The sequence below is a fragment of the Calliphora vicina genome, chromosome 1 (assembly GCF_958450345.1).
Source record: "Calliphora vicina chromosome 1, idCalVici1.1, whole genome shotgun sequence".
In the NCBI taxonomy this organism is placed as follows: domain Eukaryota; kingdom Metazoa; phylum Arthropoda; class Insecta; order Diptera; family Calliphoridae; genus Calliphora; species Calliphora vicina.
Window position 1 is genome coordinate 123589441 of NC_088780.1, and position 19920 is coordinate 123609360.

Here is a 19920-nt window from a genome sequence, read left to right on the forward strand (position 1 = left end):
TCAACCAAAAAAATTAACTTTTCTAGTAAGTCGACTTAATACAATTTGAAAGTTTTTAAGCTTAGCATTAAAATATCAAACGATAAATATTTACGGAAAATTATTTAAATTTGTTTAATTAAATAATTCGAAACGAATTATGAATTTTTTTCCAGATTTAACTTAATCGGACATCTTAAATATTTTAATAAATGTATATGGGAGAATCCAAAACAGCACTTTTCGGATTTCTCATTTCCGATTTTAAATCTACGACAGTTATTCAGCCCAATTATAAATAACAATTCCCCGGGAGTTTTTCCCCTTTTCTCATTTTTCCTATTCAAATTCAATGGGAAAAAACTCCCTGGGAACAAACTCCCACGGAATTTTTTATTCATAATTGGGCTGATTATGTATTGCAAGTGTTTATCAAATTATAGACTTTTTGACTCGAGACTTTCAGGTCCAAAAATATTGGGTGTATGATTTAAAAATAAAGGATTTACAATAGATGTTTTTGTTTCTAATAACTTATATTTCATTGTGAAGTGTGCATATCCGTCATTTATTCTCACTTAGTAATTTTGTGCCAACAAAGCATCATATGCGGGAAGTTTTGCTTTACTTCTTTAATTTGAATAAAAGCGCCGCTGAAGCTCAACGATTGCTCACCGAAGCTGATGCTTTCAACGTGCGATAGATGGTTTTTGCGGTTCAGAAGTTGTGATTTTGACACGGAAAACCATGGATTGGACTCATTACTCAATAAAGATTGTTGTAAAACTCAACAAGAGCTTGCCAAATCATTGGGAGGTACTCAAGCTGTAATTTCAAAAGGATGGCAAGATTCATCCAAAAGCAGGGAAATTGGGTACCATACGAATTGAAGCCGAGAGACCTTGGAAGACGATTACGTTTATCTGCTGAAAATTGGATCAATTACGATAACCCGAAGCGTAAGAGTTCTTATGTGAAGACCGGACAACCAGCCAGCCGAATCGACAATATGCTAAGGTAATTCTGTGTATTTGGTGGGACCAAATGCGTCTTATCTATTACTTATGAGCTGCTGAAATCTGGCCAGACCATCACAGGGAACCTGAACCGACCGTAATATTCCATCAAGACAACGCTAGGCCACATGTTGCAATACCTATTAAAAACTATTTGGAAAGAATTGGTTCAGACCAATTTTTATTATTTTCCGGGAATGAAAAAAGTCCAAGAAATTAGGAACCCTATAGGTGGAAATTAGTACCCTGTAATTGCATGAGAATAAAGAAAAAAGATATACAAATGTACTAGCTTATGAAAACACTTTCATACATATGGCTCATTTACGACAATACCGATATAACTATATTGGCAATTTATGAACTGAGCAATGCAATGTATTGGCCACTTTCAGTCTAGTTACATACATATGTTCATACTTATTTATTTCATTTATAAAGGATACTTTTTTGTCCCGAAACTTCAATTTCACTCGTACAGAACTTTTTTATAAAGTAAAACTTAGTTGAACTTAAAATTACTTTGAAATTGTATTTTTGTATTTATAAGTGAGCGATATGTAAAAAATATAATTACATACATACATATCGTAGTTGTGTCAACCAAAAGTCTCATGTTTAATTTTTACAATTTATTCGACAATCTGATAACCGTATTGATAGACTATTTACATACTAAACTATTTTCAAATGTCCATTGGCTCCAAAGAGATTAATGCGTATTTTTACATGGCTTTCATATATTAGGTGTATAACTTAAAAACCCAGACCATCACAGGGAACTTTTACCGAACGCAACTGATTCGTTTGAAGCGAGCACTGACACAAAAACATGGAACCATAATATTCCATCATGACAACGCTCGACCACATATTGCAATACCTATTAAAAACTATATAAAAAACTAGTATGAGAGCTATATTCGGCTGTGCCGAATCTTATATACCCTTCACCAAATTATACTTCAAAATACAAATTTGAAATATTTTTAGGTAAACAAAATTAATTTTTTTTTCAAAGTTGTTTTTTTAATTTTTTGGAATTTTAGAATTTTTTTTTTAAATTTAAAATTTTTTTTTTTTGATTTTTAAATTTTTTTTTGTGATAAAAAAAATCGGTTTAAAAAATATTTTTTCCGATTTTGACCCATTGTAGGTCCAACATACTATCGTTACAAAGGTCTTTGAAATATCTATCATTAGATATCCATATTGTCTTTATTAATGACTTAGTAATCCAGATATAGGTCAAAAATAAGTCAAACATTGAGGTTGTCCTGGTTTTTTCCTCATATCTCAGCCATTTGTGGACCGATTTTGCTGATTTTAAATAGAAAACTTATCGAAAGCATGTCTGACAGAATTATTGAAGATTTGGATCCCGAAGATATCTGGGGTCTTCAGAAAATTGATTTCAACAGACATACAGACATGGCTTAATCGACTCCGCTATCTATAAGGATCCAGAATATATATACTTTTTAGGGTCGGAAAATTATATTGTGGAAATTACAAACGGAATGACACGAAAGTTAAGGGTATAATAAGTGTCCAGACCTTGACCCGTCCGACTAGTATTACGATCGATGCAGAACGCTTTCTCTGCATGTAAACAAACCATGCTCCGACAATTAGCCAATAAATTACTTGTGGTGGGTAAAATAGCTACTTTTCAATTACTACTTTGCATTACAAAACAAGTAAGAAAGTATGGTCGGTCAAGCCCGACCATATAATACCCTACACTAAGTAAATGAGCAAAAACATTTTTCTTTTAAAATTTCAATAATTTATATTCGTGAGTGATTTTCGAAATGAGCCTTATATGGGAGCTATGACCAATTATGGACCGATCACCATGAAATTAGGTCGTGTGATTTATGTCTATATGAAATCACGTTAAAGTGATTTTTGGAAGTGGGTTTTATATGGGAGCTATGACCAATTATGGACCGATCATAATAAAATTTGGTGACATGAATTCTGTATATATAAAACCTATTTTGAGCAAAATTTGTGAAGATACCTATATAAATTTAACATTTATGATCGATAAAGTTCAATTTCGGGAGGACATTTGAATGGGGGCTAGGTGAAATAATGGACCGATTACAGCCATTTTCAATGCCTTGGGCCGAAGAAATTATATGTACCAATTTTTATCGAAATATCTTCAAAATTGCGACCTGTACTCTGCGCACAAGGTTTACATGGACAGCCAGCCAGCCAGCCAGTCAACCAGCCAGCCAGCCAGACTGACGGACATCGTTTAATCGACTCAGAAAGTAATTCTAAGTTTATTTTGTTCCCCTGAACAATTTTTAAACAACACATAGGACGTTTTGTTGCTGCATCAGCGATGTGTTTGTATTTATTGAAACTGATTTAAGTTTTCAACAACGGAAACACATTTGTTGTCATTGTAGCTCAAGTCATTTTCTGTTTTTTAGCCAGAAATTGTAGCCAATAATAAAAAAAAAAAGTATTAACAACCCAGCAGTTAAGGAAGTAGTCAATGTATCCCTTAAAGACAGTAATTGTCACAAATGTCTTATCACTTGGCTGGCTCCAATTTATATATTTTGGTCATTTGACATGTATGGGCTCTTTGTAGTGCGGAGAGAAGACAATTGGTTACTTTATAGAACCCAAGTAATCCAGCATGAAGACAATTGCCACTTAAGTGTCTCTAAGTAATCTGGAGTGTAGTCACTTTAAACGTATTGTGAGTAATTCGTACAAACTGGTTTTATACAAATTTTGTTGTATAAGTTTGATGTTGAAGTCACTTCAAACTTTTTTTTTGTACTGCACTTTATTTTACCCACCAGAAGCGTTGACTACTTTCGATGAGCTATCAGACAGTCCCATTGTAATCATAAAGGCTTAGGACATGCACGTGTTAAAATAACTAGTCGCGTAGCTATTGAAGTAACTAGTTCCCACCCTAAATGATGAGTAAAATCACTAGTTCGGGAATGACTCCTAGAACTGCTGGGAAATATCGCGTGCATTAACACATACATATGTACACATACCCATTTGTATGGAGAGAAAATAACGTGTCTAAGTTTCCAATTAAAATGAAAGTTTAGCTTGTTTGAGGTGAACATTTTTCAAAATGTTTGTCCTGGTGTCAGTATTTTTGGTGAGCCGGTTCTAAGGATATAAAGAACCTTTTTTAAGGTTTTCTCGCATAGTTGGAATTTTATTTTTATTTTGTAATACCTATTTTCTCTCCGTCTTCGAATATGCACTTTGGACTTGCAAGATAATTTTATCCTTTGAAAAATACAAATTGTGTTGATGTAATTCTCATACAGTTTATTTTTATTTCTGCTTAAGTATGAAGTCAATAGTCACTTTGGTGTCTCTTAGTAACCTATGGTGAAGTCACTTCAAACTTTTTTTTGTACTGCACTTTATTTTACCCACCAGAAGCGTTGACTACTTTCGATGAGCTATCAGACAGTCCCATTACATTTTGAGAAACAATATATTCGAATTAATTAGACTTATTATACCTTACACCACCATAGTGGGGAGTGCTGGCCCCCTATAAATGTCCTCCCGAAATTGGACTTATTGTCGGGCTTGACCGACTTCTTGTTTTAGTTGTGAACCTCCATAACATTTTTTTTGGGTGGCCACTTTAGTATACATATTCCTATATACATACATGTAAAATAATAACTATATTAAGGTGACCCATTGTGATTCATTTCCATATAAGATGCGTGTAAAAATGTTAAGGTCACATAATTAGCATTCTGTTTATTCAAAAATACAGGTAGTATTGAATGGTATTATTGGCTGAAATACTTGTTGCCCAAACGTTGTTCAGATAATCCTTTGATCTCATTTGATTACTGTTAGTTGTATTTACAACCTAAACCATCAAAAATTAGCATTTTGAAGTGCATCAAAATTATAAGGTCAGTAAATCTGTAAATAATGCTAGATAATTGTTACTTTTGTGAAACTTTTATTGTAAAAAATTATTTTGTTCCAATAAAGGAGAATTTTTCAAAAATCATTCGAAAATACGAACAATTTTACGAAAATTAGGTCGTTCGTTTTATGTAGCTCAAATCTTTTTAAATGATCTCGAAAATTTGAACTCAGTCTTCATATAAAAAATATTATCGAAAATATAAAAAGTAAACTATTTTTTACAAGGACAATTTTTTTTACTAAATTAAATATATTTCATTAAATGTGATTTAAAACCATAGAGAATTATACATAGAGACGATACACTTTTAAGATACAAGTCAACCTTTTATTAAATACATGGACTCAGAATGTCTTATTTGATTACCGAACTTTTTAATCTAACTTGATCGATAATATTTTTGTATCTATATTTAACCTTCTAACCAGCCAATTTTATTTCGAGGTATAATAATATACCAGGTTATTGTTTGAAAAAAAAAGAAATACGTTGGAATAAAAACAAACAAAAGACAAGTGCACGTTCTTGTTTATCACAATAAGTAAATTGTTTATCTCTTTACACATATTTACCGTAACAACGGGAAAAATAACCAAATAAAGCAGCATTACACACATTTAACATAGCCGCCTAAAGGCAGCCTTGCCGGTTGTTTTAAAATCAGCCTTGAAATATGCCACACAAATATTTAACCAAGTTGGGATTTATTGTATTCTGTAGTTAAAATCTAATACAAACATTTAAACAACAGAGTAACAAGTAAACTTTACAATAATTTTAATATTGGGTAACCAAGAAAATTGTGGCACATTCTGCAAGTGTTTATATTAATTCTTAAAGGATTTTGCACTGTTTTCTTAATTTATCAAATAGAACTACATAAATCACAGCCGTCACATTTTATTTCCGCCCATTTATCCATACCCTAGCAAATGCAATTGTTATTATTATTATTATTGTAGCTTTATCTCAAAACAGAGCACTATAGGTAATTTTATTACTTTTTTTAAAAATTCGAAATTAATATTTTTATACCCTTCACCTTCGTGAGAAAGGTATATATAAGTTTGTAATTTCTACATTTTTCATTAGATAGCGGAGTCGATTAAGCCATGTCCGTCTGTTTGTCTGTCTGTTGAAATCAAGACCACAGATATCTTCAAATCTTCAATAATTCTGTCAGACATGCTTTCGAGAAATCAGCAAAATCGGCCCACAAATGGCTGAGATATTAGGAAAAAACCAGGACAACCTAGATTTTTGACCTATTTTTGACCTATATCTGGATTACTAAGTCATTAATATAGGCAATATGGTTATCTGATGATAGATATTTCAAAGACCTTTGCAATGACGTATATAAAACCATAGTAAGTTGGACCTACAATGGGTCAAAATCGGAAAAAATATTTGTTAACTCCATTTTTTTCACCAAAAGTTTTTTTTTCAAAAAATATTAAAAAAAAAAAAATGAAATAACAAAAAAAAAATTTAAAAATTTAAAAAATTTAAAAAAAAAACAATTCGAACATTTTTTTTCCAAAAACTGCAAAAAAAAAAATAATAAATTTTGTTTACCTAAAAATATTTAAAATTTTTATTTTGAAGTATAATTTGGTGAAGCGTATATAACATTCGGCACAGCCGAATATAGCTCTCTATATTCGGCTGTGCGGTTTCTAAATAACAATTTCTAAATAATTTGGCAAAAAGCGATTGAGTGTGATGTATTATGAATTGGGATTTTATTTAGACTAGCAAATAATTTTAGCTTTTTTAATAGGGAATAAAAGTATGAATAAATTATTTCAATACCTCCTACAGTTTTTCCGCACCTGTGATTTAAATTGGGGTCCAAATTTTAAAATCACGAAAAACAGTCAAATTGAGGGACATTCTGACCCCAAGTGCTAAATGATGGACTTTATGTTATATTTTTCTGAAATTTCATTAAATCGGTCCAAAAATATATAACATTTCGCTTTCATTTCTTTAGAAATTCCAAATATTGAAAAATTTTACCTTCACGATAAAAAGGTTAACGTTTTCCAATTTTAGTAAAACTTTCAGACTATATTTAAAATTACCTGGATTTTTAATAGTATGAATAGTTTTTTTTCTTAAAATTCATAACAGTAAGGAAATTGGGTTCATTCGCCAAAATATGGTCAAAAATTAGTTTTTCTCGAAAATCGCAAAATTTAAATCGCAGGTACGGAAAAACTGTAGGAGGTATTGACATAATTTTTTTCATATTTTTATTCAACATATTCTTAAATTTGTTAAACAAAATTTTTAAAAATTTGAAAATGGAGATTTGAAACTGCAGTTTAAAATAATTAATTTTGTTGGTCATACCTGCAATTATGTTACACATGTATGTAAATACTTATACATTTTCAGAAAAAATTACCTTTTATTTTAATATTTCTCAAAATATGATAATTTTTTTTCCTAAATTTATTGTTCATGTGACCTGAGACACGTTAATGGTCTGGGGAATTTTTAATAACTTTAAAATTTTTTAAACAATTTTTGTCATTTATATCTCATTATAACAAAAATTACGAACACATTTCGATTATTTTTCATTCAATTGCAAAAGTAATTATTTTGTTGAACATTTTTACAAAAACTGTAAACGAATTTTAGAGATAATACAGTTTGTGGGCCATTTTGATCCAAAAGAGATATAGGGTTAATTTCCAAAACGTATTTTTTTGCTGTAATTTTCATTAATATAAATAAATCTACATATTTCTGTAAAATAATGCAGAAAGTTAAGCAGTTTCACAAAATTTATTTCATATAAATAGTAAAATTTTGCGTATATAGTGAGGCCTCGATTATCCGTGATTCGATTATCCGGCAACATCAATTATCCGTGAAAGAAACATAAACAAATTTTGGATCAATTTCAACTTTTTTGCATCGATTAACCGTAATTACCTCTATTATCCGGGATTATAGCAACTTTTTTTCGATTATTTTTGAACAACAAACACAATACGAACAAAACGAAAAAGAGGAATTCCCCATTAGAAACTGAATATTTTAAAGACTGCTGAAGAACCAAAAGTAGATTTCGCAGTTTATGAATGGTTCTGGAAAGAACGAACACCAATTTCTGGATTAATATTGAATCAAAAGGCTAAAATATTCCAATCAAAATTAAACAAAAAAGCGTCATGGAATTCACATACTTAGGAGACAAATCTTCAGCTAATTATATAGCTGCCACAATTTTTCTGGGGAAATTTAAATGAATTCATATTAATAGAAAAACTCACTTGAATTTATAAAATTTTCCACCAAATGTGACTTCTTTGATCCAACCGATTGATCAGGGTGCAATATGGAGCTCTAAATGACATTATCGAAAAACTATAGTGCAAAAACTATTCATGTCAGTCAATAGATAAGAATTTCAGTAGGCGTTTAACACCAAGAAAGCACTGTTGTCAATAAGTAATGCTTGGAACGCTGTTACTTCTGCAGTTTTGAAAATGCGTAGAATAACTTACTCTGCCCAGAAAATGAAAGGGTGTGTGCATATGTACGAAAAAAACTACTCAAAATTAGTACTTAATTAACCGGGAAAATTGATTATCCAGAATGCTTCCGGTCCCGACCAATATGGATAATCGAGGTCCCAATGTATCTGACCTTTGACCTCGATGCACGTCCCGAAATTGTTGTCTGATTTAGCTCAAATTTTCCGCAATTTACTTTTAGACTTAGTGTCACAATATTCCACCCGGCACTCTTTGAAATCTAAAAAAACTAGGCTGTCACCCTACTGTATGTAGGAAACTAAATAAACTATCTATAAGAATTGATGAAAATATTGATCTGCAATAATCTTTTTTTTTATGTCATTAGCGGTATAATGTAAAAATTTGATTTTTTCACGCCCCTCCGCCCACAGACCGAAAATCAGAAATACCCGCTAGGCTTTTCTGAAGATGCCGTGAATTCATCAAAATCGCTCCAGCCATTTTTAAGTACACACGGAACATACATATGTATATGAATTTGATATGACATTAGAATTGTAGGTTTAAATCGAAAAACTTTTTTATATTGTTGATTTTCAGTATCAAACAACTTACAATACATACTGATAACACTCTGCTACAAAATTACACTTTTTGTCAGAACTTAAAAAGTGACCTCACTGAGGACATACTAAAACCGTTTTCAAAGATTTCGAAACACCCTCAAAATTTTGAGATATTTTGAAAAAACTGTTTTAGGGTAGGTCGTAGTACTTTAGTACCTCTAACTCACACATTTTTAGACCGATTTCCAAATAAACAATTATGGATAGACAAAGACTTAAGCTTTCATAAAATGTATGCATAAAATGTATATCGAAATTGCGTATGTTTTTATAAAAAGTTTCGCTTTATTTTTTATTTGTTTAATAATTTTTCAAATTCAACAATAGTTATTTTAATTTTTTTCTATAAAAACTTATTCTTTTTTGCACAGTGTTTTAAAGACAACTTTATATGGGAACAAACTCAGATATTACTAGTTAAAATCGGTTTATATTTGCAAAAGTTATTAAACTTTTTTGAAAAATGTTCAAAAAAATTTACCTTGTAAATTCAAAAGTTTACAAATATTTTTTTTTCTAAAGTTTTTTGTTTTTTTTTTATTCATATGCGCTGGGGGAGAAAATACTAAAAGTGGTGTTAATTAAAAGTTGAATAACTTTTACAATTTTAATCCGATTTGAATAATTAAAACCATGTTTTATTAAGAACTAAATTTCCTATATATGTTGGTATAAAGTTTTATAAACTTTAATATCAAAATAAGCAATGAAGAGCGACTGAAATCAAAAAAGTTGATAAATTTTGTTTTTCTTTTAGATATTCTTAAGAAAAATAGTGCTTATAACATACAAATGTATAAAAAACTGCACGTAATATTTAAGCGTAATCAGTTTTCTTTCCAAATCCTTTAATAATTTAATTTAAAGTAGGACAAAAACTGACTGAGTTACAGATCGATAAGTTGACGAAAATCACTGAAAACTGTTTTTTCAGAATAACTGAAAAAACGTGGGTTATAGAGCCTGAATTTCAGGCCCTATAACCCACGCTAGTTTTTCATGTTTTTTTCAATCGTAGCACCGAGTAATTTATCAGTGATAAATATTCTACATTAATCCCATTAATATTAAAAACTATTTTTGGTGAAAAAAAAATATTTTTAATTAAAAAAATTGGTATAAAATCGAGGTACTATCTCAGCCATATTTCCTTGAAGTTGCGTAGCTACCTAAGTTGGACTATAGCGGATATAGTGATATATTAATCGAGTATGAAAGTTATTTTAGGGTGGCTTCGGAAAGTTGATTTCAACAGATGGACATGGCTATATTGACTCCTCTATATATAACGACTAAGAATATATTTACTATTTACTGGGCTTGCAATATAAAATGTATCCCTGCCACTCATGTTTAAAGAGTATACTAATTGAAAAGGCATACATTTATTAGGTTATACAATAAATAACAATAAAAATATAATCATGAAGAAACAAACTTTCAAACGATTTTATAATAATTTTTAAGAATAAAAGTATATATGTATGTATGTATTTATATTTTGTTGTTATAGTTCTCATTGTTCTTGTCCATAGTCATTATTGTTTTATGATTTTCTATTAAATGAGAAATTAGACAGGTGTTCAACGAAAAACCAAAAAAAAAGAAAACCTGAATAATATAAAAATATATTATTAGTACCTACATCTACATACAATATTTTAACATTTTTTGTCACTTTACTACAACTGAAAGCCACCTGAAATTTGTTTGTAAAAATAAAAAATACTGCGATAAGAATTAAATGAATAAATAGTCAGAAAACCAAAAATTTCGTGTACTTTTCATAATCAATACTCCGAATATGAGCCGTTGAAACATTTAGAAACAGAAGCAGATAACTACGAAATATTTAGCGTTAGTAGAGTAGATAAGATTTGATTAGAAATCAAATAGTAAAGCAGCACTATGATTTTCATTCAAATTCGCCAATTTTCAATCAATCAAAATCAGTTGCAATTCACACATTGTTAAAGACAATTTGAAATTTCGTTTAATAAATAAAAAAAAAAATAGTTGAGTGATAAATAAAGTAGCCTTAATAGATTGGCTAAAAATTTACAAATTTTAAAAATTTACAAATTTTAAAAATTTTTATTTTATTTTTCTCTAAGAAAGAAAAAAATAATAATGAAAATTTTAAATATTTTAACATTTACTTGTCTTTTGGTAACAGGTACAAAAAATTTTTAATAATATGTATAAAAAAATAGTGTTTGTTCAAAAAAAAAAAAAAAAAAAAAACAACGTATATTTTAAGAATGGAAAATTTTCTAATTTAATTAACATAAAATTGTAACTAAAATACGTATGTATGTGCAATTTTAGTTAAGTGTCCAATGCAGTTCTAATAAATTCTATTTCAAATAATGAAATGAAATGCATGTCTAATAACAAAATCTAGTGCTAGTATTAATAGCAATAAATTTATAAAAATTACAGTGGTTAAACAACGAATTGTGGAGTTACCTTACATGTAAACATTTTAACAACCAGACGGTCAAGTACCTCCATATAATACCCATTTTTATACCCTTCACCTTCGTGAGAAGGGTATATATAAGTTTATCATTCCATTTGTAATTTCCACAATATAATTTTCCGACCCTATAAAGTATATATATTCTGGATCCTTATAGATAGCGGAGTCGATTAAGCCATGTCGGTCTGTTTGTCTGTCCGTCTGTCTGTTGAAATCAACTTTCCGAAGCCCCCAAATAACTTACATACACGATTCATACATCAATATCTCCGCAATTCTTCCGGCTCGGTTGCTATTTAAAATCGAGAAAATCGGTCCACAAAGTTGGACCTACAATTCGTCAAAATCGGAAAAAATATTTTTTAACCCGATTTTTTTTTTCAACAAAAGTTTTTTTTTTCTCTAAATATTAAAAAAAATATTGAAAAAACAAAAAAAAAACATTTCGAAAATTTTTTTTCCCAAAACATGAAAAAAAAAACTTTGGAAAAAAAATTAATTTTTAATTTTGAAGTATAATTTGGTGAAGGGTATATAAGATTCGGCACAACCGAATATAGCTCTCTTACTTGTTCTTTAAAATTTCAATAATTTTTTTTTCTTGAGTAAAAAACTCAAAATCATCATAACCAAATTCAGCCAGAGTCATAGAAAATTTGTCATTTCGCGACACACAGCGAAGCACAATGTTATCATCTTTCAAAAAAAAAAAAATTTCTATGATATCTCACAAACACTGTGTTTGTTTAGATTTAAAGAAAGGAAGCGCTTAATGAAAGATCCATTATTTCAGCCATTTGTGGTCCGATTTTCTCGAAATAGCAAAAGTTGGACTATAGCGGTTAGATTAATGTAGCAATCATGTATGTATGTAAGTTATTTGGGAGCTTCGGAAAGTTGATTCCAACAGACAGACGGACGGACATGGCTGAAAAGACTCCGCTATCTATAAGGATACAGATGTTATATACTTTGTGGGGTCGCAAATGAAAAATGCAATGACAAACATTTGAAACCATTGCAACTCATGGTGAACAAATATTTGTTTTTTACGATGAGCTCTCCTCAAACAATGATTAATCAAATAATTGAATTATCAGGATCTGGCATCAAAATCAGTGTTTAAAAAGCTACCATAACTAACAAATTTTTAACTGTTGCTACAACTACAGTTCAAAAAAGTGTATGTAGCGGTAGCATTTGTCTTTTGTCTTTTTTCGTTTTCTTGTTTTTTTTTAAAACTACTACCTTCAAAATATAAAACTCTTAACTGAGCAGTAGTAATAAAACATGAATTGTAAATGGAGTAGTAGCATAAAAATACAAATCATTGCTACTGCTCTATATCGAGTTTTAATTTTTATTATTTAGAAATAAGGTAGCAGTTAAGTAGCAGTTGATGCAGCAGTTAAGGTAGCAATAAAAGTAGTCAAAAAAGAAAATCTTCAGTCATAACACCAAAATTGACAGAATTAAACACTGTATGTTGATTTTGTTTTGAGAGTGTTTAAAAGAATTATTCGTTTTTATTCGTCTCAGAAAGATCGTGTTGTCTGTGTGTATAACAAAAAAGCCGAACTTTTGTTTACAACACGACCAACTTACACAAATATACATTCACAACAACAACACACAATATACTTTTTTGGCTGAAGTTTTTTATTTTTGACTTATTTTATTGCTACCTCAACTGCTACTTAGCTGCTACTTAACTGCTACTTCTTCTACTACCTCAACTGCTACTTATATTACTCCTAATTTTAAAAGTAGCAGAATTAATAAAAAACTAATGACTCTGCTACATCAAAACTTTTTCTTTTTTAAGGTAGCAGAAAAAGAAAATAAATTACTCTGCTGCTTTTAAATTTTTCTTTTATTGGTACTACTACAACTACTGCTACCAAAATGTGTAGTTAGTAAATGTGCTAGTAGTAGTAATTGATTAACTCCGAGTATTTATTAATTTTTTAACTAGACTACTTGTGTTTTTTCGTTGCTACTGCTACTTGTAGTCTAGTTTTTTAAACACTGATCCAAATCAGGCATTCAAAAGTACCGCTGTAATCCCGTAACTAATTTGATATTCTCAAACAATTTCATGTTTTTTATGTAAAAAGAAAAATTCTTGAGACTCAGCAAAAATATAAAAAAAACAGTATTTTATATGGGCAATTTTGTATGCAATAGTATTTTCTATTGAAAATGTTGAGTATAACATTATTTACTATAGAATTGGGTCTACTATTTGGTCATATTGTCATAATGTCCTAATATATTTTGATAGTTTAATCAAATTTTTGTTATCTTTCAAACAAAAAAGTTCTAATCTAATAAGACTATTTGAACTATGTTTATTGTTTTGCCATAATATAATACTTTTTTTTATTTAAAACACAACAACAACTATTATAATATATTAGGACATTATGACAATATGACTCATAGCAGACCGTGTGAATACCCCAAATATTTTGTGTATAACAATATTTTGTATAGAAACGTTTGTGTATAACTCATTTTATAAAACGAAGCGTTCAAAAACGTATGCAATTCGTATGAAAGAGTACTGGGAAAAAGGTTTTAAACTTGAATTTTCCATAAAAAAAAATGTTTAACGTTTGTCGTCGCATCTGATGGCGTAACTAGTACTATGTGAATATTATTTTGATACCGAACAAAATTGTCATATTCCATTGCTGATTCTGGACGTTTGATTAATCGATTAATCGCACAATTCTAAAAATTAATGGAAATACTCCATCTCCCGAGGGAACTGCTAACTTGTTTTCTATAGAGAATTATATTTGCGTAGTAAATTAAGTCATTAATTAATAATAATAAAAAATATTGAAGAAAAATAAAAATATACTTATAAAATTTTCAAAATATTATATATCGTTACCTTAATATAGAAAGGCCCCAACTAGTGTTTTTTTGTAAGCCCAGATTTTCGTTTATTTCGAGAAATGGCCAAAAAATCTCTACTTAAAAAAAAAACACGAGTTAGGGCGTTTCTATATTAAGGTAACGATATATATTTGTTCCAAACTCTCATATATATAGAAATAGTTACTTCTTCCACACCAGAAAAGTATACACCATACTAATAACAATAAATGACCCTGAAAGTATATTAATTATTTGTAATTAATTTATCATGTTATCGAACTGTGAATGCATAAATAAAACACAAATAATTTGTATATATTCTCAAACAAAATGAAAGATCTGTTAAACAATAAAATTTGTATTAATACCTAGTTTTAATAAATTAGAAAGTTAAAGTACGAACCCTTATTGGCTTTTATGATATTACTCAACAAATTATTAGCATAGTTTTAGGAGTGTAGGGTAACATAAGTAATTAAATTGTATGACTATAACTAACTAATACCGGTATTTGGTTAGAAAAAGGGTTATTATTAATAACTAACTAACAGCCTACCTAATACTACTAGTTTTAGTTAATATATAGTATATCAAATATAATTGTTGTCGTTGTGCTTTATTTGTTATTTTAACATTAACATGTTAAATACAATGACACACCAAAAAAAGGACAATTGAATTTTTATTTATTAAATGAATTACAAAAAACCAAAAAAAATATGTAGTTCAAAATAAAAAACACAAAAACAAAACTCGATTACTACAAATTGTTGTTATCAAGGTCAAGTCCTTTAATTTTTCTATTTCTTATATATTTATTTTTGTTATTATACCATACACCAACATGGTGGGGGTATAGTGCGTTTGTGCAGATGTTTGTAACATCCACCTTAAAGTATACCGATCGACTTAAAATCATTTGCTGAGTCGATTAAACTATGTCCGTCTGACTGGCTGTCCATGTAAACCTTGTGCGCAGAGTACAGGTTGCAATTTTGAAGATATTTCGATCAAATTTGGTACATATTATTTTTTCAGCCCAAGGACCAAGCCTATTGAAACTGGCTGAAATCGGTCCATTATTTCACCTAGCCCCCATACAAATGTCCTTCCGAAATTGGACTTTATCGGTCATAAATGTTTAAATTATAAATGTATCTCCACAAATTGCGCTCCAAATAAGTTTTATATATACAAAATTCATGTCACCAAATTTTGTTACGATCGGTCCATAATTAGTCATAGCTCCCATATAGACCCGCTTCCGAAAATCGCTTTAACGTGCATAAATCGCTTAAAAATGTTGGTATACTCACAAAATTCAACATAGTAAACTTTCATATAGACATAAATCACACGACCTAATTTCATCGGTCCATATTGGTGATCGGTCCATAATTGATCATAGCCCCCATATAAGGCCCACTTCCGAAAATCACTCAAAAATATAAATTATTGAAATTTTAAAAGAAAAATGTTTTTGCTCTTTTACTTAGTGTAGGATATTATATGGTCGGGCTTGACCGACCATACTTTCTTACTAGTTTTTTCTTATTTTTGTTTGTTTGTTAGTTATTTTTTCCTTGACCAACCAACGACTTTGAATATTTAGTTGTTAGATTTTTTACTACAATATATACTATAAATTTCTTCAAAAATGTACACTGTACTGCTCCTGTCGTCTTCCTTATTTATTTATTTCATTTGAATTTAAGAACACCTGGTATGGGTTTGGTTTCAAGTACCTTAGCTGTAGGGAGGTTTATTTCCACATTTATTCACGCTGAGAACCAAAATTATGTTGAAGTGTCGTGCTCCACTTTTAATGGTTGTAAATAAATTTGTTTTTGTTTTTATTTTGTTCCATTTCTTTTAATTTCATTACAAGTGTTTTTTCACTGTCACAAAATATAAAATTTAAATTATTCGTATTTAATTTATTAACGGAAATTTTTCTGAAAGCAAACACTGAATAATGCCATTGAAAATCAGCAAGTTGCTAGCGAAATTTTATTATTTTATTATGTTAAAAAAAGAAACTAGGACAATTTAATGACTTATTTTCTGTAACAGTTGGTGGTAGGAAATTTTATTGTAACAAATGTTCTCTTGTTGGAATTTAAAAAAAAAAAAAAATTAACTATATTTAAACGATAATGACGTCTTTAAAACTGGTAATTTTTTGTAAATTTTATTTATTTTCAAATATAAATTTATTCTCATCCAATGTGGTCAAATTTGAACTATTCTAAAACTACTATTTATATAAATTTTTTTTGAGAGCGTAAAAACTGTTGAATTGATCGATAATTATTTTATTATTTGTCTTTAAAGAATTTTGAAAGCCCTCAAAGAATTATACAAAGCTTTCGAAATTATTTAAGGACAAATAATTAATTGAAAATTTGGAAAATTCCACTTAATTTGTTTTGTCAAAAGTCCACAGATATATATTATAATAAACTTTCTGAAGCCCCCAAATTACTGAAAAACATGATTGATACATAAATATATCGGGTATAGTCCTGGGCTGAGATAAAACCAAAAAACTTCCTCGATTTATTAAAAAAATCCTTTTTTACCAAATTTTTTTTAACATTTTTTTTTAAATTTTTATTTAAATTTTTATCTTAAAGTATACTTTGGTGAAGCGTACATAAGATTCGGCATCTATAAATAAAAGTTAAATTCATTCTAAGATACCGTTTCTCAAAATGTTTGAGTTCATTATTTGGTGAGCTGGATCAAGAATAAAAAAGACCTTTTTAAGGTTTTTATGATTTCATATTTAACACAAAGGACACATATTTAATATTGGTATCGTGTGAAAGGCCTTTGAAATGAGGTTCCAATGCCGTATCTGATATAGGTCCAAAAAATTCTAACTTTTGTAATTTTTTTCAAACATTTTTTTTAAATTTTGCCTATAATTATTAAAAATAATAGATTATAATCTCCATATAATTTGCTGAAATGTTTTTCGTAATTCAATCTATTGCGAATTTTATTTGAATTTGAATGCATGTTTTTTCTCGAACGTCCACACATAATGTAGTCCATTATCAATCCGAATCGCACATTTTGCTGTAAAATGGTATTGATTTGATAGGGAATATTTTTGCATATTTTATTAATAATGCATATTTTGTTATATTTGACTTCAAGTTTTTAATAAAAATATAATTTTTTGTCATCAATGGGTAACATATTGTCTGGACAAAAAGTTTTTTGTCGAATTTTTATAGAAATAACATTAAATGTTATCGACTAACTTCATTCGACATAGAGAAACTGGCATTAAGACATCTTCATTTCTCTATCAGCAATTGAAAATTACACTCTGCTACAAAATGACACTTTTTGTCAGAACTTGAAAAGCGACCTAATGGGAGTTATAGGCCTAGGTGAGGACATACTAAAACCGTTTTCAAAGATATTGAAGCACCCTCAAAATTTTGAGTTATTTTGAAAGAAACTGTTTTAGGGTAGGTCGTAGTACTTTAGTACCTCTAACTCACACATTTTTAGACCGATTTCCAAATTTTAAACAATTATGAATAGACAAAGAATTGAGCTTTCATTTTATGTAGGCATAAGATATATAATCCAAGAAATTGTTTAAGTTTTTATAAAAAGTTAAAATTTTTTTTTATTTTCTTCGTAATTTTTCAAATTCAACAATAGTTATTTAAATTTTGTCTAAGAAAACCAATTTTTTTTTGCACAGTGTTTTAAAGACAATTTTATATAGACAAAAACGTGATATTATTTATTAAAATCGGTTTATATTTGCAAAAGTTATTAAACTTTTTCGAGTAAAGTTCAAAAGAATTTATCTCGCAAATTAAAAATTTTAGAAATATTTTTTTTTGTGGATGAATTTTTGTTTATTTTTACTCATATACCTTCAAAAAGCCAGTGTTTAAAAAACTAGACTACAAGTAGCAGTAGCAACGAAAAGACACAAGTAGTCTAGTTAAAAAATTAATAAAAGCTCGGAGTCAATAATTACTACTACTACTGCTACCTTCACATTTTGGTAGCAGTAGTTGTAGTAGTACTAATAAAAGCAAAAATTAAAAGTAGCAGAGTAATTTATTTTCTATTGCTACCTTAAAAAAGAAAAAGTTTTGATGTAGCAGTCATTAGTTTTTTACTAATTCTGCTACTTTTAAAATTTAGTAGTAATAGAAGTAGCAGTTGATTTAGTAGAAGAAGTAGCAGTTAAGTAGCAGATGAAGTAGCAGCTAAGTAACAGTTGAGGTTGCAATAAAATAAGTCAAAAATAAAAATCTTCAGCCAAAAAAGTATATTATGTGTTGTTGTTGTGAATTTATATTTGTGTAAGTTGGTCGTGTCGTAAACAAAAGTTTTGTTATAAACACAGAAAACACGATCTTTCTGTTAGCAACACGAACATCTGAGACGAATAAAAACGAATAATTCTTTCAAACTCTCTCAAAACAAAAACAACACACAGTGTTTAATTCTGTCAATTTTGGTGTTATGACTGAAGATTTTCTTTTTTGACTACTTTTATTGCTACCTTAACTGCTGCATCAACTGCTACTTTACTGCTACCTTAAAAATTAAAACTCGATATAGAGCAGTAGCAATGATTTGTATTTTTATGCTACTACTCCATTTACAATTCATGTTTTATTACTACTGCTCTGTTAAGAGTTTTATATTTTGAAGGTAGCAGTAGTTTTAAAAAAACAAGAAAACGAAAAAAGACAAATGCTACTGCTACCGCTACATACACTTTTTTGAAGCAGTAGTTGTAGCAACAGTTAAAAATTTGTTAGTTATCGTAGCTTTTTAAACACTGCAAAAAGGTATTAATGAAAAGTTGAATAACTTTTACAGTTTTCATCCGATTTGAAAAAGTAAAACCATATCTTGTTAAGAACTAAATTTTCTTTATACATTGATATACATTTTTATAAGCTTTAATCGGACAAAAATTGACTGAGTTACAGATCGATAAGTTGACAAACATCACTGAAAACTGTTTTTTCAGAATAACTTCTGAATTTGAGGGTGTTTTTGAAATTTTTTGACACAATTTGTATTGTACTCAGCAAGACCTATAACCCACGCTAGGTCATTTTCCAAGTTTTTTTTTTCCATCGTAGCACCGTGTTATTATTTCAAAAGATTTTGTTTCAAACAAATTTAGAGTTTTTTTTTAAATTTAAAAAATTCATAAATGTATCGAAAACATTCATAAGAATCCCAGCAGTTCTAGGAGACTGTCCTGAAAAAGTGAATATTAGCTACCAGTTCATGTTATAAGCTGAATTTTTGGATTACTTAGAGGCAAATGTACTACACAATTAACGTTTAAAGTGACTACACTATACATTACTTAGAGACACTTAAGTGCCAACTGTCAATTGGTTGTTATATAACCTAGTGAAATTATAAAGTGTTCATATTGTAATCGTATTGATGGCGGGGAAAATAGGTTTTG